A 26,622-nucleotide genomic window follows, 5' to 3' on the forward strand; every position below is an offset into this window, starting at 1 on the left:
ATAATGCCATCTCTCCATGCAAACCTCTGGGATGTGGGGTGCCGCAGGGCTCTTCGTTGAGCCCCACACTCTTCAACGTTTATATGGCTCCCCTGGCTGCAATCGTCCGCCCTTTTGGGATAAAAATTGTGACTTATGTGACTTAAATCAAACCCACATACAGACAAATAACAACATGAGGGATTGCTTAGAAGCAGTGGATTATTGGATGACCTCATCTTGCCTCAAATTAAATGGAGACAAGACAGAGCTGATGTTCTTGGGCAACTCTTTCAACTCCATCAATAACTCCTTCTGGCCAATTTGCCTTGAACCAGCTCCCACCCCCAAGGACTCAATTAAGAGTTTGGGTATCTGGCTGGATAAGTCTCTTAACTTTACCCACCAGGCGGCCAAACTCTCAGCTACCTGTGTTGGTATTCTTAGGCTCATCCGCAAAATCCTTCCCCTACTTCCCTTTAAAGCCAGACAAATCATGACCCAAGGCCTCATACTCTCTCGTTTAGATTTTGGGAATGCCCTCTATTTGGGGGCTCCCCAGGCTACTCTTAAATAGCTCCAGGTCATTCAGAACTGCGCAGCACGAATTCTTTTACAGATTCCTCGTCATCTGTCAGTCAAATCTGAACTAAGGAAGCTTCACTGGCTCCCAATCAGGGAAAGAATTTCTTTCAAGAGCCTATGTATCGCTCATCGCGCCTTTTGATAAACCGGCACCCCCACCAATCACTCCCTGATCTCCCTCCACCTTCCCACTAGACATCTCAGATCAGCTTCCATTTTTTTGACCTCAGTGCCAAAAATTAAGAGAGCCAGATCTGGTGGCCGGTTGTTCTCTTACAACTCGTCCAAACTCTGGAACTCTCTTCCTTTTCACTTACGCTCAGAACCTAACCACTTATCTTTTCGGAAAGGGCTAAAAATGCTGCTGTTCAATATCTCAGATTAAGTCGCCTTCCTGTTCTATGCACACACAGTTTCCTACAGCGCTGGGACGCCTTAGGGTAGCCATAGCGCTTTATAAATGCTCTTTTCATTCATTCATTCAAGAAAATAATTCAAAGTATTAATTGTTAAAATCTCAGTCTTGTTACGATTAATTTTGCATCATACAATTAATTAAAATTGTGTATATTTGGCTGAAGTTAGATCTATATTCTGTCTTTCCGGGCTAAGATAAAGAATAATGTTGTCTGCAAACAACTTCAGTTTGGCCATTCCTGGTATTGGTGCTTTTATCTCCATGTTTTTGCGAATTCTAGTGGCCAAGGTTTCGATTATAAAGGTAAAAAGCACAGGGGAGAGGAGGCACCCTTGCCTAGTCCCCCGACTAACATGAACTATCCTGCCAGGTTAGAACTAATAAACACTTGTGCCTGAGCCCCTTGATAAATATTACAAAGCATTTGTATAACTAGGGAGGTTATTCCATACCTACCCAAACCATAAAAAAGATAATCCCAATTCACCAGGTCAAACGCTTTTTCCACATCAACCATCATAATAAGGGCTGGAGTTTGATTACTATTAAAAAAGTCCAGTGCCTGTACTAAAAACCCTGTACTTGTGGACATCAACCTCCCTGCAATCAACCCAGTCTGGTCTTTATGGATCACTTTCTGTGCCAGAGGAGTAAAGCGCTGCGGCCAGATTTTCATAACATTTTTATAGTCCGAATTGAGTAGACTGATTGGCCTATATGAATTAATATCTCTGGGGTTTTTCCCCTTCTTTAGAAAACTGACAATAATGGATTCCTTAAAGGCTGTATGAACGATACCACCAGTTTTAACATAATTTAAAAGTTCCACCAAAAAGGTGTTAATTCTTTGGCAAAGACTTTATAAAATTCTTGTGGCAGTCCATCATTACTGCATGCTTTACCTCCTGACATTGAGGCGAGGGCTAGCTGAATTTCAGCTGCTGAAATGTCATCTTGAATCTCCTCTACCTGGCTATTCGATAGCTGTGAGAGATTTATATCCTCAAAATATTGTTGAACTGCCTCTTGCCTCACCATGTATTTAGTCGCATATAGATGCTCATAATGCTGCAAAAAACGTGCACAATCTTTTCCTTATCAATCACAGGGTCTCTTGTGTTATGTTCTATTACTTCAGTAATTAGGGCTGCTTCCTGTTTGACCTTGATTGCCCAGGCCAGCAGTTTGCCTACCATTTGGCTCTCTTCGTAGACTCGCTGATGAAATGTCCGGGAACTATTGATCTCTTCTAAAAGAACAAACTCTCTTAGCTCCTGTTTAGCTTTTTCAAACTGCCCCCCAAATAGCTAATTTTCCCTTAAAGAGGCATTCTTCTGCAGCAAGACCATATCAACTGCCAACTGGAGTTCATCTATGTGAGTCCTCCGAATTTTTGACTATTCAGCCATAAAGGCCACCAGCTGACCACGGACTGCGGCCTTGAAAGCCCCCAACACAGAAAAGAGCTACGCTGTACCCTTAATCACCTAAAAAAGACTCTAGTATCCATTTTCTTGTATCAGTTACCCATTGTTGGTGTGAGAGAAGGAGTCAATCCATCTGCCACCTGGACCTCACCCTTATTCCCCTCTCTATTTATATTTATATTTTGACCAAGGAATGGTCTGAAAATGAAGTAGCCCCCATTTCCGACCCAGAATATTTCAAGGAGCGGGATCTTAAAAATAAATCAATGCAGGAAGCTGACTGGAATTGTCTGGAATAGCAAGTATATTCCAGTTCTTCCCGATGGGCTCTACGCCATGGATCAATTAACTGATGGTCTTGTGTGATAACATTGATTACCTTTTTATTCTTCAGCTTCAACTGTTTTTTATTTATTTTTGAAGTATCCTTTGTCAAGTCCTGAATATAATTGAAATACCCCCCAAAATAATTTGCCATGTAACCCCTCTGAGTATCTCATTGATTCAGACCATAGATGTAGAATCATCAGTAACTGGACAATAATAATTAATAATGTTTAACACATTCCCGTTTAGGCTTGCCGTGACCCATAGCCATCACCCATGAGGATCCCTTTGTATTTAAAGAAATTCCCAATCCAGCCCACCTAAAATATATTGCCCCTGTAACTGCCATCCCTGCTGATGCAAAAAAATACCTTAGAAAGGGATTTAGGAATAAAAAGATTTGGAGTATTTGTTTTCAGGTGAATTTCTTGAAGAGAAAGAACTTGTGGTGAAAAGGAAGCTAGCCACCTTATTATCCCTCCATAGTGTTGTTTGTTCATAACCCTGTTTACATTGACTGAGATTTCCGACATTTAAATTTCTATCTCTATAACAGATACCTAGATATTGCACCAAGCCATTTGACACAATAGACTGTTTTCCTGCACCTCACCCCTATGATCCTGCTAATTTTTCCCCCATACACCGAAAAAACCCTACTCCTAACCCCTCCCCATAGCTAACCCTCCCCAAGAGATGAAAAAAAAGAGCCTGCAGCCCCATCCCCACCCTCCCCAAATACCTCTCTTGTGGGGTGCCTTGGTGCTGCACCCTAAGTGACCCCTACCCCCACCTCAAGCTACCCCCTGACTTTACATTTATTGATTCTTATCTACTTTGCAGAGGAGATTTCTTACAGGAGGTCCTGCGCTTCCTCTATATTAGCATTTATATGGAACTTACCCCTCACTAATACCCTTAACTTTGGCTGCTGGGCTATTAATCCCCGCGCACCCTGTGCTTTAAAAAGATAGAGAAATTTGACGAACTCTTTGCCGACGTGCGGCAGCTGCTGACATATCAGCAAAAATCTGGCAGCTGACGACACCATTGATTGAAAATTGTCTCTGCTGGATTGCCTTAGATAATATCTGCTCATTAATGCGGTAGTCGACAAAGTTGATCAAAATTGTTCGAGGTAGTTTGAAATTCGGCAAAGCATGAGAGGGAACCCGATGCGCTCTTGTTATAGTGAGATTGCCTGTAAATTCTGGGAATACGCTCTTCTTGATGAAAGATTTGACCCATTGAAGGGTTTGCGGCCATTCGTGCCCTTCTGGGACCCCCACTGTTTACAAATTTGCCTGCCGTGAATGATTCTCAAACTCCTCAAGCTTACTCTCCAAAGAGACTTTCTCTTTAGTAACTGTGGTCACCTGCTGTTGGACTTTAATCATTTGATCTTCAAGATGCGCCATCCTTGATTCCGCTTCTTGTATCCTCACTGGCAAACTACCCACTGCTTCCTCGATTTTGAGAGGCGTTGATGAAGGGATGCTTTCTTGTTAGCTTGTGCTGTCTTGAGCTCTCTTATCTCGTCCAAGATGATATTCAACATAGTTTTTATGTCACATTGTAGAAGAGTTCCTTTTTCTTGAGTTTTTATCGATGGGGTGCATTGGAGTCCTTTATTTCCTTTCTGAATCCCTACTTGCTGCCCTGAGACGTCTAATACAGCTTTACTTGAGCTCGGGAGCTGATGTTGTGGCTGCGACGGTATCAAGTCCTGCATAGACTGCTGTAATCGTGGCTGCAGGGATAATAGTGATAGCAAAGCCTGCGACTGTACCACGGAAAGGCTGTTGTCCTGTTGATGAGAACTGTGTTTGATTCTTTCATCAAGGGTGGCTGATTGTCCCACAGAGGTTTGAGCCTCCTGCGAGGAGCTAACTTGTGTCTTAACAGGAAGCCCTTGAAGGGTGTTTTGACTTTAGAGAATAACGAATACTCCTTTGGGTTTTGCTTAGGGATATTGCCCATTTTCTCTTTTCTAGTTTCTTGTAAAGAAGGAGAGTTTACTTTTCTCTTTCCATCATCCCGAGCCCCTGCAGCTAGATCATCTTTTTACGATATTTCATCATGTGGGCACGGCTCTTGCTCTGAACTTATACTTTCCACCGGCCCTCCTTGTGCTATATTCTCTATTGCTGCTTCCCTTGCTACAAAGTCCTGGCTAGTCTCTTGCAGTTCTTCTTCTGAACTCACAGAGCAAGAGCCTCTAGTAGAGCCAGTTTGTTTTTTTCGACTGTTTTCCTCTCTTGCCGCCGCTGATGCTTCCTTTGCTTGCGCTAATCGTGTTTTGGCTTTCAAACTCGCAGCTGAATCCACTTTAACCAATAGATTTGTCATTTTTAAAAGCTTTCCCGTTTTTAACCTAAAAAGCAAGGGCCTCCTAGTGCGAAAGGAGATAGCTTGACCTGATCGGGGTCGTGCTGACGTCTCTGATGTCCCGTCTTCCTTTTTATTAATAACACCCCCAGAACAGAATTCTTATGAGGGGGTCAAAAGTCACTGACCGCACTAAAGGTAGAGATAAACGGGCCCCATTCCCACCCCCCTTTCCTTCTCAGACTCTTGCCCCTGACAGCACACAAAAGTCAAGTCTTGGCTCAATACAGCCACCCATGCAACCAGCAATTAACTGAAGAGCTCACCTCCGATCAACTTCTCGTCTTGTTTTTCTTCCTGCTCTTTCTTCAGGTCACTTTCCAGCAGTCTGTGCCTTTGACATTAATTAGCGCTGCAGCCCTCAGCTACCGTCCTCTTCTTGTGCCACTAGGCATGGAGCCATCCTTCTATGATTGTGCCTCCAGGCACCCAGAGCCGGTAAGAAGGAAACAGAAATCCAAGTTCCCCTCAATCAAGGCTGGATGCCGTCCATCAGCCGAGCCTCAAGACGCGCAGAAAACCTTTTTATCTCTCAGATACTCAACCCGCCACGTTTCATCAAAAACAGGGAGTTTGGAAGAATAAACGAGTCCTGGCTCCCTGCTCCTGCCGCCACACACCAGCCGAACCTCGGGAAGTGCTCAAGCGAGGCTTACTGCCGACGTCATCATCACCTGCCGTCCATCTGTCGACCGGAGCAGCCTCAAGTCAGGGGGATGAGCAAGCGGTCACTTTCTTGATGATCCATCTCTTATAAATTGAGAAACCCATTATATGTTTTACTGCAGATCTGGTATAATTGCATAATTTTACTTTTCAGATTACATTATCTCTTGTTGCAGTGGGCTATTGGCTGCTATACCTGCAGCTTTGTCATTCTCAGGGTTAAGTGTTTCACTCACCTGTTGCAACTCGACCTGTAGCAAGCACAACAATGGGATGGCTTTGCAGATAGAACAACCTTCCCTTCTGACTTCTGATGTCCGAACCTCCAAGGGCCAAGCAATCAAGCACTATATCTGCCCCAATTTGCATACATCCAGTGGCACTGATTTTGCAGTTACAATACCTCTTCTTTGCCTCACCTATACATCTTTAGATTGTACTTCTTAAACAGGGATTGTAGCATCTGCAAGGTAAAGTTGCAATTGTTTGAAACTTACTGGATGAGCCCATTTACAAGGACATTATTAGCTTCCTGAATGACCCTCAAGCTCCTCTGGGCGCTTCATGAGCACAAATAAGGGAAGATATTGTGAAAGAGTGGCTCAGCACATTTGCCATGGAAGAAAATTGTGGTACATTCTGTAAAGGATGACCAATATGCCATGGATTATTATTCTCATTTGATAAACCAGGTTGATTCAATGAGCTAAACAAAACATCTGCATATTTTAACAATGTTACTGCCATTGCCAGTGTCAATTCATCCATATCTAAGACACCACGAAGATGGCAGCTGTGTGTGCTATCTCCATGAAGAACATTGTCATGGTCACTTGCCAATTAATACATTAAAAACCTGTACCGGTGTTGATGGTGCTCTGCAAATGTGTTGGGATTTACTTTTCAACGTAAATCATGATTTGCATTAGAAAGTTGCCTAAACCAACACAAAGTAGTACTATTTACTACTTTGCGCTAATTTGCATCAAGAGAGCATTCCATGAGAGGTACATGGACTTTCCCAAACAACCACCCATGCGTTTTGATGCAAACCCCCATTTGCTAACATTGGTAGACAGAGACTTGCACCAAAAACGCATGCCTCTTTGAGCGGGTGCAATGGTGGGGCAAGTTTTAAAACTTTACACATTTTTCTTACTTTACTTGTGTTGTGCACTGTATAGCACACTACAAAGTGAGGAAAGTGTTAGAGTTCAGTTTTTGTACTGGAAGGCTACATTTCCTGTACAACACCTGACTTTAACTGAAGCATACCCCACTGACCCAGATGCAAGCGTGTGTGTGTTGGCGTAAGGAAGTCAAAAGTGCAGTACAGGGGGAGAGAAAAACAGCACTATATCTCAGTATATATGGTGCTCTTTTTCTCTTTCCCTCTGATTGAACACAGTGAAGAAACTTTGGTTAATGTGCTGCATTGTGACAAAAGTTAGTAAATATGCACCTCAATCTGTAGTGTGACAACTACTTCACAGGTGTGTTGTGAGGTAGACGGTTTGCACAAAGCTCTACTTTAGTGGGTCAGCAACCAATCCTAGCATTTTTTAAGGCAGCAGTGGCATGTCAACAGTTAAGAGATAGGGCCTGCAAGAAACCATTCAATTCAGTAAAACATTCACCACAAATTCCAGAAACCTCTCTCATTTCTCCATCGAAAGTGAGAAGAGGCCAAGTGTCAATACTTTGGCCAATCTCCCCTTGTATAGTTTGACTGGTTTATTGTTACAGTGATGCAGTGCTTCTTTATGGAGCATAGACATGAGTGTGCTTTTTACTAATGTGACAGTACCACGTGAAATGACTTTCATAGATGTATACTGATTGGATGCTTTGGGGTAACCATGAAATCCTCTTTTTCGCAGTGTCAGAGAGAAGAGTTTGCTACTACTGCTGAATGCACACTAGTAGCGGTAAGGCTTGAATTCCTTAAGGCAGTTTCATCTTCATCACCATCATCTCCTTCAATCTCCACTGATTCTTCCAGAATTATATTAACTGGCTTTCAGAGGTGATGTTCCTATTTGATAGCCTGATGTTGAAACTAATGCATATTTATAAATGGAGTTCTACAAAAAACGGATCAAGGAAAGGAAATTATAGATGCAAAGACAAAAAACGACACTCCCAAGCACACTTTTTCTGAAGAATCCGACCACCATTTTGGCACCAAAATATAATTTTTAAACTTGAACGACAGCTGCAGATAGCATAACCCCTTTTTAAAAAAAAATACTTCAATGCTAATTGTGGAAGGATAAAAAAATCATTTCTCTATCTTCTTAAATGTTCGTATTTCAGATTTAAATTCTGCCAGATGTGAAACAACACAGAGTATGGACAGTCTAAGGAAAGAGGTTAAATGGGGGGGATTTTAGACGTGGTTAAGGAGATCCTGTTAAGCTTGTGTGAAACTTAAATATTCCTTGTATGATCAAAAACATACACTTCCCATTAGCAAGTTTTAAATCTGCATGAGCAAAAAATTGGAGTAAACTTTTGACTTGTCTGTGGAGTAGGTTAGCCACAATGCAGTTAGTTCCAGAGCTCCATCTCCAGTAAGAGGCATCCATTTGATCGTCTCTTCATCACTTTCATCATCTATCCAGAATGTTTGCTCTCTTCAGTCATATATTTCTGTACCTATCCCAGCTGCACACAATTTCCCTATGCCACTTTTACTCTGAGGTCCACATTATCTTCTTAGTACTAAGCATTTAGGGGCATATTATCAAGCCAGGTGATAACATTATCGCCGCTTTAGCGGCAGAAAACTGCCACTAAAATGGCGATAATGGGCTTAATAATATGCTCTATGGAATTCCAATTGAAGCCCATGTTAGATGTCCTTCACATCTAACATGGCCTTCAATTGGAATTCCATAGAGCATATTATCAAGCCCATTATCGCCGTTTTAGCGGCAGTTTTCCGCCACTCAAACTGAGATAATTTAATTTTATCGCCTGGCTTGATAATATGCCCCCAAGATCTTAACAGGAGTGTCCGCCCAAATTGGTAATTTTGATGTTAGCCGCAAGCAAGATTATGACAAGCAAGTCCAGGACCAAACTCTCCTGGTGTAACCTGGAGGACTATGCCCCTCTAGAGGCCTTCAAATACTGGATATCATGCAAAAAGTGGTGTTCTAACACTGGTTTCTAAAGTGATTTCTCCTTTCATAGGGTACCTATGTTGGAAAACATGTAATCCTCAGTAGCTTTGTATCCCATAATTACCATTACCTAAGATGCAAAAAAAAACGCTGCGTGTGAAATGACGTTACAACAAACAATTGATGGACGGAATGCTGACAATGCAGACATTCTCCCCCAGTCAAGAGATCTGGGTTAAATCCATCGTTCTTTTGCCCACTACACCACCCCAGTTTAGACATGGCCATATGCAAATCAGTCTTGACCCTGTGCCTCATGGGAACAGTCCAGCCCGAACTGCCAAGCCATGTCTTCCCTGGACCGGAATCAAGCATCCTAGGACCGGTTTCTGGCTATCAGCCGTCATCAGCCAGGATAGCTTGACTCCAGTGGCGTAGTGAGCACGGGTCCCACGTCTGGGAATACCCATCCCACTTAGGGCGAAAAGCGTTACAACAAACAATTGATGGACGGAATGCTGACAATGCAGACATTCTCCCCCAGTCAAGAGATCTGGGTTAAATCCATCGTTCTTTTGCCCACTACACCACCCCAGTTTAGACATGGCCATATGCAAATCAGTCTTGACCCTGTGCCTCATGGGAACAGTCCAGCCCGAACTGCCAAGCCATGTCTTCCCTGGACCGGAATCAAGCATCCTAGGACCGGTTTCTGGCTATCAGCCGTCATCAGCCAGGATAGCTTGACTCCAGTGGCGTAGTGAGCACGGGTCCCACGTCTGGGAATACCCATCCCACTTAGGGCGAAAAGCGTTACAACAAACAATTGATGGACGGAATGCTGACAATGCAGACATTCTCCCCCAGTCAAGAGATCTGGGTTAAATCCATCGTTCTTTTGCCCACTACACCACCCCAGTTTAGACATGGCCATATGCAAATCAGTCTTGACCCTGTGCCTCATGGGAACAGTCCAGCCCGAACTGCCAAGCCATGTCTTCCCTGGACCGGAATCAAGCATCCTAGGACCGGTTTCTGGCTATCAGCCGTCATCAGCCAGGATAGCTTGACTCCAGTGGCGTAGTGAGCACGGGTCCCACGTCTGGGAATACCCATCCCACTTAGGGCGAAAAGCGTTACAACAAACAATTGATGGACGGAATGCTGACAATGCAGACATTCTCCCCCAGTCAAGAGATCTGGGTTAAATCCATCGTTCTTTTGCCCACTACACCACCCCAGTTTAGACATGGCCATATGCAAATCAGTCTTGACCCTGTGCCTCATGGGAACAGTCCAGCCCGAACTGCCAAGCCATGTCTTCCCTGGACCGGAATCAAGCATCCTAGGACCGGTTTCTGGCTATCAGCCGTCATCAGCCAGGATAGCTTGACTCCAGTGGCGTAGTGAGCACGGGTCCCACGTCTGGGAATACCCATCCCACTTAGGGCGAAAAGCGTTACAACAAACAATTGATGGACGGAATGCTGACAATGCAGACATTCTCCCCCAGTCAAGAGATCTGGGTTAAATCCATCGTTCTTTTGCCCACTACACCACCCCAGTTTAGACATGGCCATATGCAAATCAGTCTTGACCCTGTGCCTCATGGGAACAGTCCAGCCCGAACTGCATTGTCTGCATTGTCAGCATTCCGTCCATCATTTGTTTGTTGTAACGCTTTTCGCCCTAAGTGGGATGGGTATTCCCAGACGTGGGACCCGTGCTCACTACGCCACTGGAGTCAAGCTATCCTGGCTGATGACGGCTGATAGCCAGAAACCGGTCCTAGGATGCTTGATTCCGGTCCAGGGAAGACATGGCTTGGCAGTTCGGGCTGGACTGTTCCCATGAGGCACAGGGTCAAGACTGATTTGCATATGGCCATGTCTGAACTGGGGTGGCGTAGTGGGCAAAAGAACGATGGATTTAACCCAGATCTCTTGACTGGGGGAGAATGTCTGCATTGTCAGCATTCCGTCCATCATTTGTTTGTTGTAACGCTTTTCGCCCTAAGTGGGATGGGTATTCCCAGACGTGGGACCCGTGCTCACTACGCCACTGGAGTCAAGCTATCCTGGCTGATGACGGCTGATAGCCAGAAACCGGTCCTAGGATGCTTGATTCCGGTCCAGGGAAGACATGGCTTGGCAGTTCGGGCTGGACTGTTCCCATGAGGCACAGGGTCAAGACTGATTTGCATATGGCCATGTCTGAACTGGGGTGGCGTAGTGGGCAAAAGAACAATGGATTTAACCCAGATCTCTTGACTGGGGGAGAATGTCTGCATTGTCAGCATTCCGTCCATCATTTGTTTGTTGTAACGCTTTTTGCCCTAAGTGGGATGGGTATTCCCAGACGTGGGACCCGTGCTCACTACGCCACTGGAGTCAAGCTATCCTGGCTGATGACGGCTGATAGCCAGAAACCGGTCCTAGGATGCTTGATTCCGGTCCAGGGAAGACATGGCTTGGCAGTTCGGGCTGGACTGTTCCCATGAGGCACAGGGTCAAGACTGATTTGCATATGGCCATGTCTGAACTGGGGTGGCGTAGTGGGCAAAAGAACGATGGATTTAACCCAGATCTCTTGACTGGGGGAGAATGTCTGCATTGTCAGCATTCCGTCCATCATTTGTTTGTTGTAACGCGTGTGAAATGACAGCACAGCAATTTAAGTTAGCAAATTAATACAATTTAAATCCAAAAATACAGTCTTAAAAGGCTAAATATAAACCTATCTAAGACAAAGTTTATGCCATTTGGTTGTTTGTTTAATCAACTCCTCTGCAATAGAAAACGTCATCAATTACCCTTAGACAAGTGTGTAGTTTTACTACAAATGGAATTGGAGCACTCAGTCATAATCTTTATTCGATCATTACATAAGAATCATAAAAGAAAATTTAGAATCTAGATACACTAAAAATTCAAACAATTAAGAACGTAGTATACATACAATAAAAACAAGTAAAAAGCTTTTATACTTATTAAAATATTTACAGGTAAGGATCAATTAGAGTATCAAGGAGTTGTGTGGGTGTACAGATGAATTAGAACACGCATTTCAATAAACTCACCTCTTGAGCAAGTATGTTGTCAATGGAATCAAATATTTTTCCATAAAATATGATGGCTGTACCTTAAGTATAGCTGTTAATGTTGTTACGTGTAAATTAACCCCTATGCTGTTATATGGCTACATTATTTAATAACAATTCTCAAACTTGACATTATGTGTGGAATCAATTTGACCTTTATTTATTTTGGGATCCGCAACACTCCAACACATATATGTCTCTAACTAGCTCTCTCATTGTTGGTTTCCATCAGACAATATTCAATTTATTAACTTATGTTGGAGATGTTTCAGGGTTGATAGTTATTCTTTGAAATCCCTGATTTGCAAAGAATCTATTGCTGGAGCTCTGACTCTCAAAAGTCTCTTGCAAATCGCATATGTCTAATCCCTTTGATTATAGATTTGGAAACTCTGTCCTAAACACCCATTGTCCATCATAAGCAACTGCTTAAAGCTGTTCAACGCATCTATAAAAGCAAAATGTTTACCAAAACGATCTCACTCTCTCCTGGTGTTATATATTCTCCAAATATGCCACGGATATTTATTCCGTTTAGGGAACCTTGAATTCATAGGTCCATTGCTCAAAACGAAGCTATAGAACCTTTAGAGCACAATATTTGCCTACGTCAATTATAGTTAGTTGGACATTTCATTTGTACAAAACCAGAGAAATTCCTCCGTTAAAGTTAGTTCAGCTAACTATAACTCGCGCCCCCACAATGCACTGCTGATGATGTCACATATTGCATCATTCATGACATGGTCAGTGACATCACTGATGACATCACTAATGACATCTCAAATTACATCACTGATGACATCATCCACGTGAAACTCTGATGCACTTCCTCCCACCCTAATATAAACTTTGATACACCCACTGTAAAATATAGACTACCATTTTCGAAACCATTGACACACAAATACCAGTTACTATGTACACACTCACTGATTCCTAGGTCTACACACACATCCACTCATTCACCCATACAATCAATCATACATGCAGTCACTCATCCATACAACACTATCATATGAACTCATACACCTATACAGACACTCACACACCACCACTCATACAGAGTTACTCACACACCTAGTTAGTCATGCAAAGAATCAATCAAACTTCCATTTACTTACCTATACAGTTATACAAACACCACATCACTTATTCATACAGAAACAAATGCATACTTACTCTCTTATACAATCACTGATACAAGTACACACTCATCCATACAGCCATTCTCACAATCACTGACTCTTACCTATAGTCATTTATATACTCCAACTCTCACATACACTGCCTTTTACACATGTAGTTACTTGGGCATGTACCACTGAGACCTCCATTCACTCACCAACACACCCATACACACACTCACCCACCCATATAGCTGTTTCCACATGCCCTCTTGAACCCATACACCCAGTGAACCAACCACTCAAACAGCTATACACAGAGTCGCACGCCTCCCACCCACCCACACACACACTCAAGCACCCATACAAATACTCAGGCAACCAATCGATAACCCATATAGACACTCATGTAGCTACTGGCCAACCCATGCAGCACCTTATACAACAACAGACAGACTGATACAGACATTCACACAGTTTAGTCACTAACCCATGCATTCAGTAAGACACATTTAATCACTCACTTAAACAGTCAGTCACGCTGTTGAAAATTGAAACAACGATGTGATTAAGCATTCACTAAAGACATGAATTCCCCTTTAGGACCGAGTTTCTTCCGTTATGTTGACTAAAGTCTGGACTCCATTTTGTATTGTCATGTCTCCACGTGCTCAGCACGAGAAGAGTCCTATCTTCGTGTTAGTTGCTCTTGTAATCTTCCTAGTAACAGTCTATAAATAGCTCCTTTGTCCGTCTGGCGCATGCCCAGGCTTGACCACATCTGTTATCAGTTAATCCTCGTTTGACCATGTTTTCGCGGGCTTAGAGATGTGTTAACTCCACCCACATATTGATTCTGTATCGAAAATGTCCATAAAAGGTAATGTTCTTCGTCTCATGTTGTATCCACCCACTTATGAGCCCCTCTGTTGTGTATAAAAGGGGACTGTGTTCGCAAGTTCTGTGTGCTACTCTATGCAATACTGAAGGGTGTTGTATGGATTGTAGGACCACCCTTAAGGGTTAATAAACGTTGTCTTTGTACTTTGCAGTTTCCGTGCCAACTTCCTTGTAGATTCCATTACAGGAGAGCGAACCCTTGTGTCCTGCGGGCCTAGCTGGGGCCTGTATTCATCAATTGGCACCCGTCACGTGGGGCTCATCGGCGACTCGGATGCTCGAAGGACTGGTCGTGACGAAGGTGAGGAATTTGGCCGGGGATGTGATCACTGCCAGAGGCATTTTAGTCCTGGCATCCCGAGGTTTTCTTCCTTCCCTTCCGAACTGACCATCTGGGTGGCGCCGGTCCTCGACTGAGACCTCTTCTGTCGGTTCTGCCGTGACAGCCGTTTGGGCGAATTTTGGAGCTTGGCAGTTTGAATCTGGACACTCTTGATTGGTAAGAACCGTTGTACGGTACTTGCTCCGAGTTTTTGAAGCCTGGGTTGGCTATTTGAGTTTGATTTGTGATGACCGGTCATATCTTGTATTGATTACTGTGAGAATATATGCGTTGCAACACATATAGGCAGGTAATGTGGAGATATTTCTCCGGAGCTGTGTAAATTTGAACGGCGGAAAGTTTAAGTGCCATTTTTTTTGGGTAATACTGCATATTTTGCATTATTTTTGAGCATGCCTGCTTTTAGCGCACTCCGTAAGTGGTGCTGCTGCTTTGGAAACCGGTTAAACCTCGAGGAATCTGCTCCAGCCCCCCCAGAGGGGACTCCTAATAGGGATATGTATGTGAAGAATGGTCTTTCTTCCATAATGTACAGCACAGTATGGAGGAAATACACCAAAAAGGATCCTGAGTTGCGCTGGCCTTTGTATGGATCATTTGATATGCGTAAGATTGAGTATGTGGAACAGTGTATGTGTAAACGGCGTGCTCGTCAAGATATGTTTGAGTGTGTGCGATTATGGGTGAAGGAAGTGCGTGAGCGAGAAAAACGTGAGAAAGCGCTGTTTGATAAAGAGCAACGGAAGAATGATCATGTGCGAGCGCAGGAAGCGAAGCGTCGGGAGGAAAGAGAGCAGACGGAGAGACAAGAGAAAGAGCGTAGGCTGCAAGTGTCGGGTCAATATGCTGTTCGGCAGCCTCTTTATCCTGTCCTTACTAATCTTGATGATGATTTTTTCCTATTAGATCGTTCCCTGCCACCTTATGTGGGTGCGTCTGCTCCGACAGTTCAGGATTCTGGATCGGGTAAAGATAAGATAGACACGCGATCCATGTTATCTCTTGAGCGCTCAGGTGAGCTTCGGAAACTTTCTTATCGTGCAGTTTCAAATAAGATGTCTTCTGCAGAGTTATTACCGGTTCTGGAAGGATGGCAGGATAGGGAGAAATTGTATTTTGCTGCCTTTTTCTCTGATGAAGTGGTTGCTGCCTTTCGAAAATGTTCTGATGTTTTTGAGCCACAGGAGATAGTGTCGGATTCTAGAGCACTACTTAATGGTACTTTCTCTCCCTCTCAGGTGCCTGATGCGGTCCGACGTCTGTTTGCGCTACGGGATGAGATGCTTCAACTGCGGGACAAAGCGCGCCGGAACAAGGAGGAGGAGAGCTTGACCTTGCAGGCGGACGACCAGCAGCCGTCTTCCTCCCAGTCAGATAAGGGCAAACTAGTGCATGCTAAACCCATGCGAGAGGCGGCACCTTTGTATGTTCCTCCTAAAGGAGCGGGTACTAGTGCGGATATTACTTCTGCCGATGCTAAGGGATATTTTGTGTACAATTGGGTTTATACTCCCTGGCATAGGGCTGATGTTATGGCATTAAAGAATGCATTGCCTGACCCCCGCAAGAATCCAGCGGCCTTTTACGAAGAAGTCGAAGGGGCCTTGAATTCTTGTACTATGACCTTAGCAGATATAGATCTGTTCTTTGGGCTTATCTTACCACCGGATATGTGGCGATCTGTACGGAAGGTGGATGATCAAGCCGCTTTTAAGGCTAGGTGGTCTGAGATTGAGGATGAGGATAGGGAGAGGAAGCCCGCGCAGAAACCGCCTCAGATTATCTTAGATCTCCCCGCTGCTATTTTGACCAAGTTGAAAACAATTATTCCCCCTAAAAAGATTGACTGGAACATGTTAGCCTCGTGTAAACAGAAAGTTGATGAATCAGTTGCAGATTTCTTTACGCGCTTTGAAGAGACATTTCATGATTTTAGTGGTCAGTCACTTACGGATGATACGGGTCGACACCTTTTTGCTGATAAATATGTGGCGAATTTATTACCGGAAATAGCAGCTCGTTTAAAAGCGAGTGAAAGTTCTTGGTCCACCGCGTCTCCGACATCCCTCCTGACTATAGCTCTGTATTATGAGCGTCAGGAACAAGAAGCGAAGGGGCAGGAGGAGAAGAAATCGAAAGATTTAAAAACGAAGGTGATGTTAGCGCAAGTGTATGGTCCGCCTCGTCGGGGTGTCAATAGAGGTAGGGGAGGATTCTATGGTCCCCCTTTGGGTCGATCAGATTTAAATAGGAATCAATGTGCGTATTGTAAACAGTCGGGTCATTGGGCCAGAGATTGTCCGGCGTTGTATGCATCTCGCCAGGGGCATAATCAAGGTCCACCGAGAGGTAGAGGGGGTTTCCCAAATCTCAGAGGGAATTCTACTGATCGTGCTCGTTTTGAACCTACCGTGCAGCAGCGAGATAGACCTAATGTCTTTGATCGACAGCACCAGTATCAAGTGTCAGGGACGGACCGCTCTGGGTACCATGATTCGCAGCATGCATAGGAGTGCGTTGGATGGGGGTTAGAATCAGTTGAAGTGCCGGTTGATCAGAAGGGTCCTTATGTCTCAGCGGAGGTTTTGGGTTCCACTGATCGGTTCCTAGTAGATACAGGAGCGACTCGTAGCGCGCTGTCTAAACAATTGGTTCCGAGGGCTCCCCCATCTGGCTTAATGGTTACATCGGTAGGGTTTGATGGTACACTCTCTCGAAGCCCTCTTTCTCGACCCCTTGCATTCCAGGTTGATCCCTTTTCTGCACCCTGTCCGTTTTTGCTTGCTCCGAACACGCCTGACAACATTATGGGTCTTGATATGCTCAAGCACTTCAGAGCTACGATCCGCTGCTCCCCCGCTGGAGTACGTGTGATATTAAACGATAATCATCCTCTGACAGAACGGATGTGTGTGGTTGCAGAGGATACTGTGATAGCTTCTCTCCCTCGTACTTTGTGGGCCATTTCGGATACCGATGTGGGACAGATGGTGATTCCGCCTGTCCATATTAGTGTCCAGGAGGGGGCGGTGTTACCACGCCTCCCTCAGTATCGTATTTCCCAGGAGGGGGAGGAGGCCCTTATACAGATTGTGCAGGATTTGATTAAGGTGGGAGTAGTGGAGGAAGTTCCCTACAACGTCTGTAACAGTCCGATTTTACCCATCTTGAAGAAAGATACGGATGCCGAAGTTTATCGGTTTATCATTGATTTGAGGGAGGTGAACAAGATCGTGATACCTCAGTATCCAGTGGTTTCTGATATCACGACGTTGCTCACTTTGGTCCCGCCAACGGCGACCACGTTTTCGGTTATTGATTTGAAAAATGCCTTCTTTTCGATCCCTATTCATCCTGATAGCCGATACCTTTTTGGTTTCACTCTGAATAATAGGTCTTATCGATTTTGTAGACTTCCTCAGGGCTACACAGAAAGCCCTAGCATTTACAGTCAAGCATTGAAAAGGCAATTGGATTCTTTTGTTCTGCCTGAGGGTGTCGCCCTTATACAATATGTCGATGACATCTTGTTGGCGGCTGACACTCCTGAGCTGTGTGAGAAGAGTACGTTATCCTTGCTTTCCTTTTTGGCATTTCACAATCACAAAGTATCGAGGAAGAAATTGCAATTCTGTAGACCAAAGGTGACTCATTTGGGTCACCTTTTGTCTAAGGAGGGGCGTGCACTCACACCAGATCGTATTCAAGCAATTTTGGACACGCCAGTGCCTTCCACACAGAAGGACGTGCGTGCAGTTTTGGGTCTTGTTTCTTTTTGTAGGCAATGGATATTAGGGTTTTCACACATAGCCAAGCCATTATTAGCCCTTTTGACAAAAGACACACCTATTCCGCTTCCCTGGTCAAATGAGTGTGACATTGCCTTCCAGCAATTGCGACAGGCCCTTTGTGCAGCACCAGTGTTAGGGACCCCTGATTATACAAAACCCTTTTCGCTGTATGTGCATGAGAAAGATGGATGTGCATTATCAGTTTTAGTGCAGATGCACGGCGGCAAGCAGCGCCCTTGTGCATATTTTTCGGCTGTACTTGATCCTGTTGCCCGAGCATTGCCTGGTTGTTTTCGCTCGGTTGCGGCGACAGCTGTGTCAATACGCCAAAGCGAGGGAATTGTGTTATCTCACAAACTGTTGGTATTAGTCCCCCATGCTGTTGATGCCCTGCTTAATCAGACAAAAACGCAGCATTTGACCAGTGCACGTTTAACGGGATATGAGTTGACGCTTTTGGCTCCTCATATTACGTTAAAGAGGTGTGTAACGTTAAATCCGGCTACATTGTTGCCGTTTCCGGAAACTCAGTCTGAAGCACGAAAAGCACATGATTGTATTCTTGTGACTGAGGAACAGACAAAGGGTCGTATTGATCTCCAAGATACGCCCTTTCCAGATGTTGATGGAGAATTGTGGGTGGACGGATCATGCCTGAAGCTACCAGATGGTACGACTTCAGCAGCGTATGCAATTACCACACTGCAAACAATAGTGGAGACAGCACGCATACCACAGAAATCAGCTCAAGCAGCGGAACTTATAGCATTAACACGAGCATGTGAGCTCAGTACAGGATTGTGTGTGAATGTTTATACAGACAGTCGCTATGCCTTCGGAGTAGCGCATGATTTCGGCCTACTCTGGAAGGAGAGAGGGTTTCTAACGTCGCATGGAGTACAGATAATGCATGGAGAGTTAGTTCACAACCTTTTGACCGCATTGACATATCCGAAGAAGATTGCTATAATTAAATGTAGTGCCCATAAGAAAGTGGTTGATAAAGTTGGAGAAGGGAATGCTTTGGCAGACTGGGTGGCACGGGAGACTGCAATGCAGCCTAGTGCTACTGCCATGTACGTAGTGAAGTCGCAGGTAGAAAGATGGCACGATGCAAAGAGAGAGGTGCTGGAAATACAGAGGACCGCTTCTGACAAAGAACGGGAGCAATGGTCCAATGATGGAGAATTGGATGATGAGGGTTGTTGGAGAAATAAGCAGATGGATAGATGGAAGTTACCCACAGCTTTTGTACAACCTATGGTTCAGATGGCACATGGGCTAGCACATGTTGGAGCTTCCGCAATTGTAAAATTGCTTACTCAAGTCTGGGAGCATCCAGAGATTGCTAGCACGGCAAAGAGGGTAGTGCAGACCTGTATGATTTGTCTAAGGTATAATCCAGGAAAGGGTACTCGAACTCCAGCAGGAGGATTTGTGACACCTACTGCACCCTTTGAGGTTTTGCAGATGGATTACATCCAGCTTGAACGCTGTAACAATTTGAAGTATGTTCTAGTAGTGGTTTGTGCCTTCAGTAAATGGGTTGAGGCATACCCTACAAAAGATAATACTGCAATGACTACAGCCAAGATGCTATTGAAGGAGTTCTTCCCTCGATATGGCGTTTGTAGACTGCTGTGGAGTGATAACGGACCTCACTTTATAGCGGATGTTATAAAGTATGTCCTGAAGGGTCTAGGCATTACCCAGAAGTTTCATGCAGTGTTTCACCCTCAGTCTGCAGGACTAGTTGAGAAGTATAATGGTACGCTGAAGCTCAAGATCGCTAAGATCCAAGCTTCGACTTCTTTGACTTGGCCAGATGCTTTACCGCTGGCATTATTGTCAATTAGATCGATACCACATTCTCGAACCAGTCTCACGCCTTATGAGATCGTTTTTGGACGCCCAATGAATATTTGGGGTCCACCAAGGCCTAAGGCTGTGTATGATGTACCTTGTGTAATGATGAATGATTATCTGGCACAGTTAACGGATAACTTGGTTTCTATTCATCAACAGGTCCGAGAGGCGCTCCCTGATCGGTCCACAGGCGAAGGTCATAGTCTCCGACCTGGAGACTATGTTATGCTGAAGATTTTTGAAAGGACGAACAGCTTGGAGCCGAGATGGGTTGGTCCTGAGCAAGTCTTACTTGCAACGAGGACGGCTGTGCGGGTTTCCAACCGAAAGAACTGGATCCATTCCCTGCACTGTCGCAAAGTGCCGCCTGGATTGGTGGAGCCTGCTGTATTGACCGACCATCGAGAAATTCTGACTGCAGAGAAAGGCCGTGCTGTGGAACCGAACGACACTGAGGAGCTCTTTCCGGACCACGTGATTCCTGGAGGAAGACGATATCATCTCAGACCAAGGAAGTGAATTCTTCAGTATCAGGACAAGTTGTCAGAACGGCCCTTAGGTTAGTGAAACGGAGAGCCAATGTGGCAAGGGGGGGGGGATCAGCCCTGCATTAGTGTAGCGACACCCGTCTTGGCCCGCTGGTGAAGAAATCAACCGCTGCCTAAGGGGAAGAGTTCTGACAACCTTTTAGTTTCAGGAAGATATTGATTTTTCATTCTAAAATGGAGAAAAAGAAAATCCTTTGTGCAACAGGTTTTATTCTTACAGTAGCTATTGTTGGGATAACCACATGGTTTGTTGAGGATGTGACTCCTGCTCGAGAGTTGCTTGTTTTGACTACTCCAGTGCCTGAGGAGCACTACTTTTATACACTTCCGTATCAAGAGCTGAAGCATCGCCAGTCTTATTTGAATAACACTTTCATCCAGATGTTGCATCATACCCATGTTGCCACTAATCCTACAAACTGTTGGATATGTGGCATGATGCCAGCGCACCAGAAGAAAGGAGGAACTCCGTTCATACCTCTTCCTTTTTCTCATAATGGCTCTTGTAGAGCATGGTACACTTTGCTTTTTGCCACTCGGAAACCTACAGTGGGACGGTTACTCTTCAGACTTAATATGGAATGTCATCAAGATAAAGATGGTTATCCACAAGCGAATGGGACAATTTGGGAATGGGAAGAGTATCGACCAGACAATGAATCGATTCCCTATATTTTCACGAACACTAGGGACACTGTGGGGAAAGACCGATTCGTGATTCAAGTGGCACAAGCTCAAGCGGACCTGTGTGTCCAGAGTGTGGGTTATATTCCTGTTGGTGTTAGTGACTGTATCACTATCTTAAACATCGACGGGTTGAATAACAGTACCTTCTTAGCATCCCATAATACATACTTCGTATGTGGAAAGAAAGGTTATTATCGTTTGCCAGCCGGTTGGTCTGGAGTATGTTACGTAGCATTCCTATTACCTCCTGTGTTCTTGGCACCTGCATCTTATCATAAAGATTTGAAGTTGTTGAATAATGTGACTGTAAATAGGTATAAACGTACTCTATCTATTGATGATGTTGACCAAACCGATACTAGCCTGCAGCAGTATATTGATTTTAATTTAGGATTGTTCTTCTTTGTTGGAGCTGCCCTAAATAGTAGGAAAGTTCGAAGGTTAACAAGAGTTGTAGAAGCTGTGACAAATCAAACCGCTGCTGCTCTTGGGAATCTTACGGAAGAATTACAAATTACTAGAATTGTTGCATTGCAGAATCGTATGGTGTTAGATGTTATGTTAGCTGACCGAGGTGGAGCATGTAAAATTATCGGAAGTAGTTGTTGTGTGTTTATTCCTGACCACACGCCATCAGTCTATAATGCTATCAACAGGTTACATAAAATTGCAGCTGAAATCCATACAGAAAATGGCACTTGGACCTTTTCTGGATGGTTTTGGGCATTGATCACCACATGGGGGTGGAAGGTTTTAACTGGTCTCTGTATTATCGTAGCAATTCTGTTTTCCTGTTGCATTTGTATCCAATGTGGTCCTTTACTCTGTTCCCTATGTGTGTCACTCTGTATTCCTGATGAGAAAGCTATTGCCAATGTCACTTACCAGAAACATTTAACTAAAGAAATAGAAGAAATGATGAAAATTGACATATACGATGATTATTCTAATAAACCGGATGTCTTCAGTAAATGCTGAAAGGGTCGTCTGTTGAAAATTGAAACAACGATGTGATTAAGCATTCACTAAAGACATGAATTCCCCTTTAGGACCGAGTTTCTTCCGTTATGTTGACTAAAGTCTGGACTCCATTTTGTATTGTCATGTCTCCACGTGCTCAGCACGAGAAGAGTCCTATCTTCGTGTTAGTTGCTCTTGTAATCTTCCTAGTAACAGTCTATAAATAGCTCCTTTGTCCGTCTGGCGCATGCCCAGGCTTGACCACATCTGTTATCAGTTAATCCTCGCTTGACCATGTTTTCGCGGGCTTAGAGATGTGTTAACTCCGCCCACATATTGATTCTGTATCGAAAATGTCCATAAAAGGTAATGTTCTTCATCTCATGTTGTAGCCACCCACTTATGAGCCCCTCTGTTGTGTATAAAAGGGGACTGTGTTCGCAAGTTCTGTGTGCTACTCTATGCAATACTGAAGGGTGTTGTATGGATTGTAGGACCACCCTTAAGGGTTAATAAACTTTGTCTTTGTACTTTGCAGTTTCCGTGCCAACTTCCTTGTAGATTCCATTACAGGAGAGCGAACCCTTGTGTCCTGCGGGCCTAGCTGGGGCCTGTATTCATCAACGCACCTACTAAATCCTTCATCCAGACACTTATACACCCACTAATTCTTCAATACACCTTGACATATATATAAAACATATTTAAACTTTAAAGAAACACACAGTCACTGGATGATGTCATCAGTGATGTCATCAGTGATGCAATTTGAGATGTCATCAGTGATGTCACCGACTATGTCATGAATGATGTAATTTGTGACGTCATCAGCAGTGCATTGCGGGAGCGTGCGTTATAGTTAGCTGAACTAACTATGACAGCGGAATTTCTCGGGTTTTGTACGAGTGAAATGTCCAACTAACTATAACGTCCCTGAAACCTATGTTTTTTTCAGTGAATTTCTAAGGTTTTTTAAATGCTAATTATAACATGCCTGAAACCTATGTTTTTTTCAGTGAATATATATATATATATATATATATATATATATATATATATATTTTTTTTTTTTTTTTCAAACGCAAGAGAGTTGCCCTCATGAAGATGCCACACACATCGGGGTCAAACACAAATCACCGCAGGCAGCAGTGTAGTCAGCAGGCTGCAAGCATTTCGTGGGCCATACGCGTTTCGAGCTGCATCCAGCTCTTGATCACTGGCGGCAATGAAGCAGGAAGCGGGCTCATGAGAACTACAAATTTATTTAAATTAGAGTCCCGCCCCAATGGGCGTCACAACAGGAGCCTGCTGGTACTGATAGTCCATTATACTGCTACCCAAGACTCACAGTTCTGTAACCAAGTGGTGTCCGCTCCTGCTCCAAGGTGAATTAAAATCCCTGTAGGGCGAAAGACATTGACAGCACCGCTTTCCTCTGCCAATATGTACCTGCGGCTGAGGACCCCTCTGTCCAACAAGCGCTCGAATTCACAAGCACTCAGGATCCGCTTTACTCACGTCGGGGCATCTTCGCGGCCGGGCCGGCCGCTTTGTATTTTCAAACGCAAGAGAGTTGCCCTCATGAAGATGCCACACACATCGGGGTCAAACACAAATCACCGCAGGCAGCAGTGTAGTCAGCAGGCTGCAAGCGTTTCGTGGGCCATACGCGTTTCGAGCTGCATCCAGCTCTTGATCACTGGCGGCAATGAAGCAGGAAGCGGGCTCATGAGAACTACAAATGTATTTAAATTAGAGTCCCGCCCCAATGGGCGTCACAACAGGAGCATGCTGGTGCTGATAGTCCATTATACTGCTACCCATTGGGGCGGGACTCTAATTTAAATAAATTTGTAGTTCTCATGAGCCCGCTTCCTGCTTCATTGCCGCCAGTGATCAAGTGATGCAGCTCGAACTTTTGCGCCGGTTGACGAATCCTCGGGAAATTTTCAAAGCTAATTGGGCGCTCCGTTCAGCTCCTACCCTGAAAGTCTCGGGGTGATTCGTCAAGTAGGGGCCGAGAAAAAAGGGGGGGTCCCAAAACGCGTTTTCCCCATGCATTTTCCCATAGGACCTTTAGACACAGCTACAGCCCGAACGGCTGAACAGAATTACTTGAAATTTGGCGGTAGAGAGGTAGCCATAAGGTCAAGGAAGTGCCTTTTGCAGGTCTGGTGTAAATCTGTTCAGTATTTCCTGAGAAAATAGCATTAAAAAGCATATCAATATCTATACGCGCGCAGGGTACGCGCACCGTGCGAGCACCCTAACGTGCGCGAGCGTAATTCTGATTGGTGGTTACATGTTAGTCAACGTTCGAATCGGTCGAAATCAGGAAGTGTCGGCCGCCATTTTGTTTGTTTTCAGTGCGAGAGAGAAAAAGGAAGGTGGCAAACGTGAAAAGGGGGCAGGGTAGAGAGTTCCTGACCCCCTAGCCTTTGTCAGGGGGTCCCTGAAGGACCCCAAAGGCAGAATTTTTTTTTTTTTTTTAAATCGCGGGGGTGCGCGCACGGTGAAAACCAAACAAAATATATATATATATTTTTAATACGTAGTTTATTGTAAAATAAATATAAATTAGCATTTAAAAAACCGTACAAATTCACTGAAAAAACCATAGGTTTCACACACGTTATAGTTAGGAATTAGCATTTAAAAAACCTTGCAAATTCACTTAAAAAACCATAGGTTTCACACATGTTATAGTTAGGTGGATATTTCACTCGTAAAAAACTAATGAAATTCCCCCGTTATAGTTAGTTCAGATAACTATAACTCACGCGACCGCCACTCTATCACAAGGATGATGTCATCAGTGATGTCATGAGTGATGCCACTGACCATGTCATGAGTGATGTAATATGTGACGTCATGAGCAGTGGATTGCGGGCGCGCGAGTTATAGTTATCTGAACTAACTATAACGGGGGAATTTCATTGTTTTTTTACGAGTGAAATATCCACCTAATTATAACATGTGTGAAACCTATGGTTTTTTAAGTGAATATATATATATATATATATATATATATATATATATATTATATATATATGTGTGTGTGTGTTAATTGGTACTTAGGGGTCTATTAGGATGGCAGTCGGAAAACCACCCCGACCGCCATGGTAGCGGAAATCAACTGCCCGCCGGTACCGCGGCAAAGCCGGCGGTCCAATTAGGATCAACTGCCAAAAAATTCAGACCGCAGCTGAACGCGGCCACGAAAGACCACTGGTAGTGGGCGGAGCCGGTGAGAATCCATTCGCGGCGGTCGGATTCACGGCGGAAACACACTAAACTGCTGCCAGGTCAGCGGAGTGGGATGCACGTAAAATTAGGATTTCCTCGATGTGACAGCTGAACATTCCGCTGTTTCCGACTGCCACGATCGCTAACAGTGATGAATGGGCAAGCAGGTGGAAGGGCTGTTGCATAGCCATCTATATATATACATACATAGGACTCATCTACCAAGAGTCCTGAGAGATGCTAGCAAACTTACTTTTTCGCATCAAGGGATTGATACTGATCAGGACCGCCTCATGAACAGGCCAGGCAATTGGCCGCTGCCATTGGTAGTCTGTGACTTCACAGGGATGCAAGCTAATTTCAGCTTGCCTCACGGCCCGGTTTGTTCTGGAATTGGGGCTGGACATTGGGAACTGGAGGGAAATTTGGACACATCTATTAATGGTATTCGCCAGCCACTACATGGCCCCCCCTTTACAAGGCAGTTCCAGTGCTCACTTGGGCTTAATTTGACACTGTTCGGTACTTACCATCAAAGTGCATGCTGGGAGCTGTTGTCTGGTATTTGACTGCAGTCGTCCTGATTGGAGCAGGGTCAGGTGTTCTCCCACCAATGGGAGTGCCGGAGTAAATTTAAAGGAGGGAGGAGGTGAAGACCAGTTGAGATTGCATCTGATGAAGGCTAGGAAGCCGAAATGCATTATGCCATGTTCTCAACCTGTGAATAAAAGGTTCCTTCGTTTTCCCCGCTGTGTCCTTGAACTGGTTTACAAATAAGTGGCTGTCTTTATTTATATATATGTATATATATATATATATCCAAAGAACTCCGCCTCATACATCCAATTGACAGGAAGGACGAAGACGGACCCAAACTGCTGTGCAAAGTATTTATTATTCCATAGGAATCCCACACACCGCCGTATATATATATATATATATACACACACAAACACATACAAAATCATGTAAACATTTTAAGCAGACTATGAATTAAACATTACTAAGGTCTGTGGAACCGGGATTGGCCTTCGGAGTGTCTCCATCACTCGTTATACCCTTTACACCACTTTCTTCTTTAACTTTCTCCGTCAGTATTTTGACAACTGTGCACCTCCTTCACATATTTTCACACA

This window comes from Triturus cristatus, chromosome 10 (assembly GCF_964204655.1).
Source record: "Triturus cristatus chromosome 10, aTriCri1.1, whole genome shotgun sequence".
Classification (NCBI taxonomy): Eukaryota; Metazoa; Chordata; class Amphibia; order Caudata; family Salamandridae; genus Triturus; species Triturus cristatus.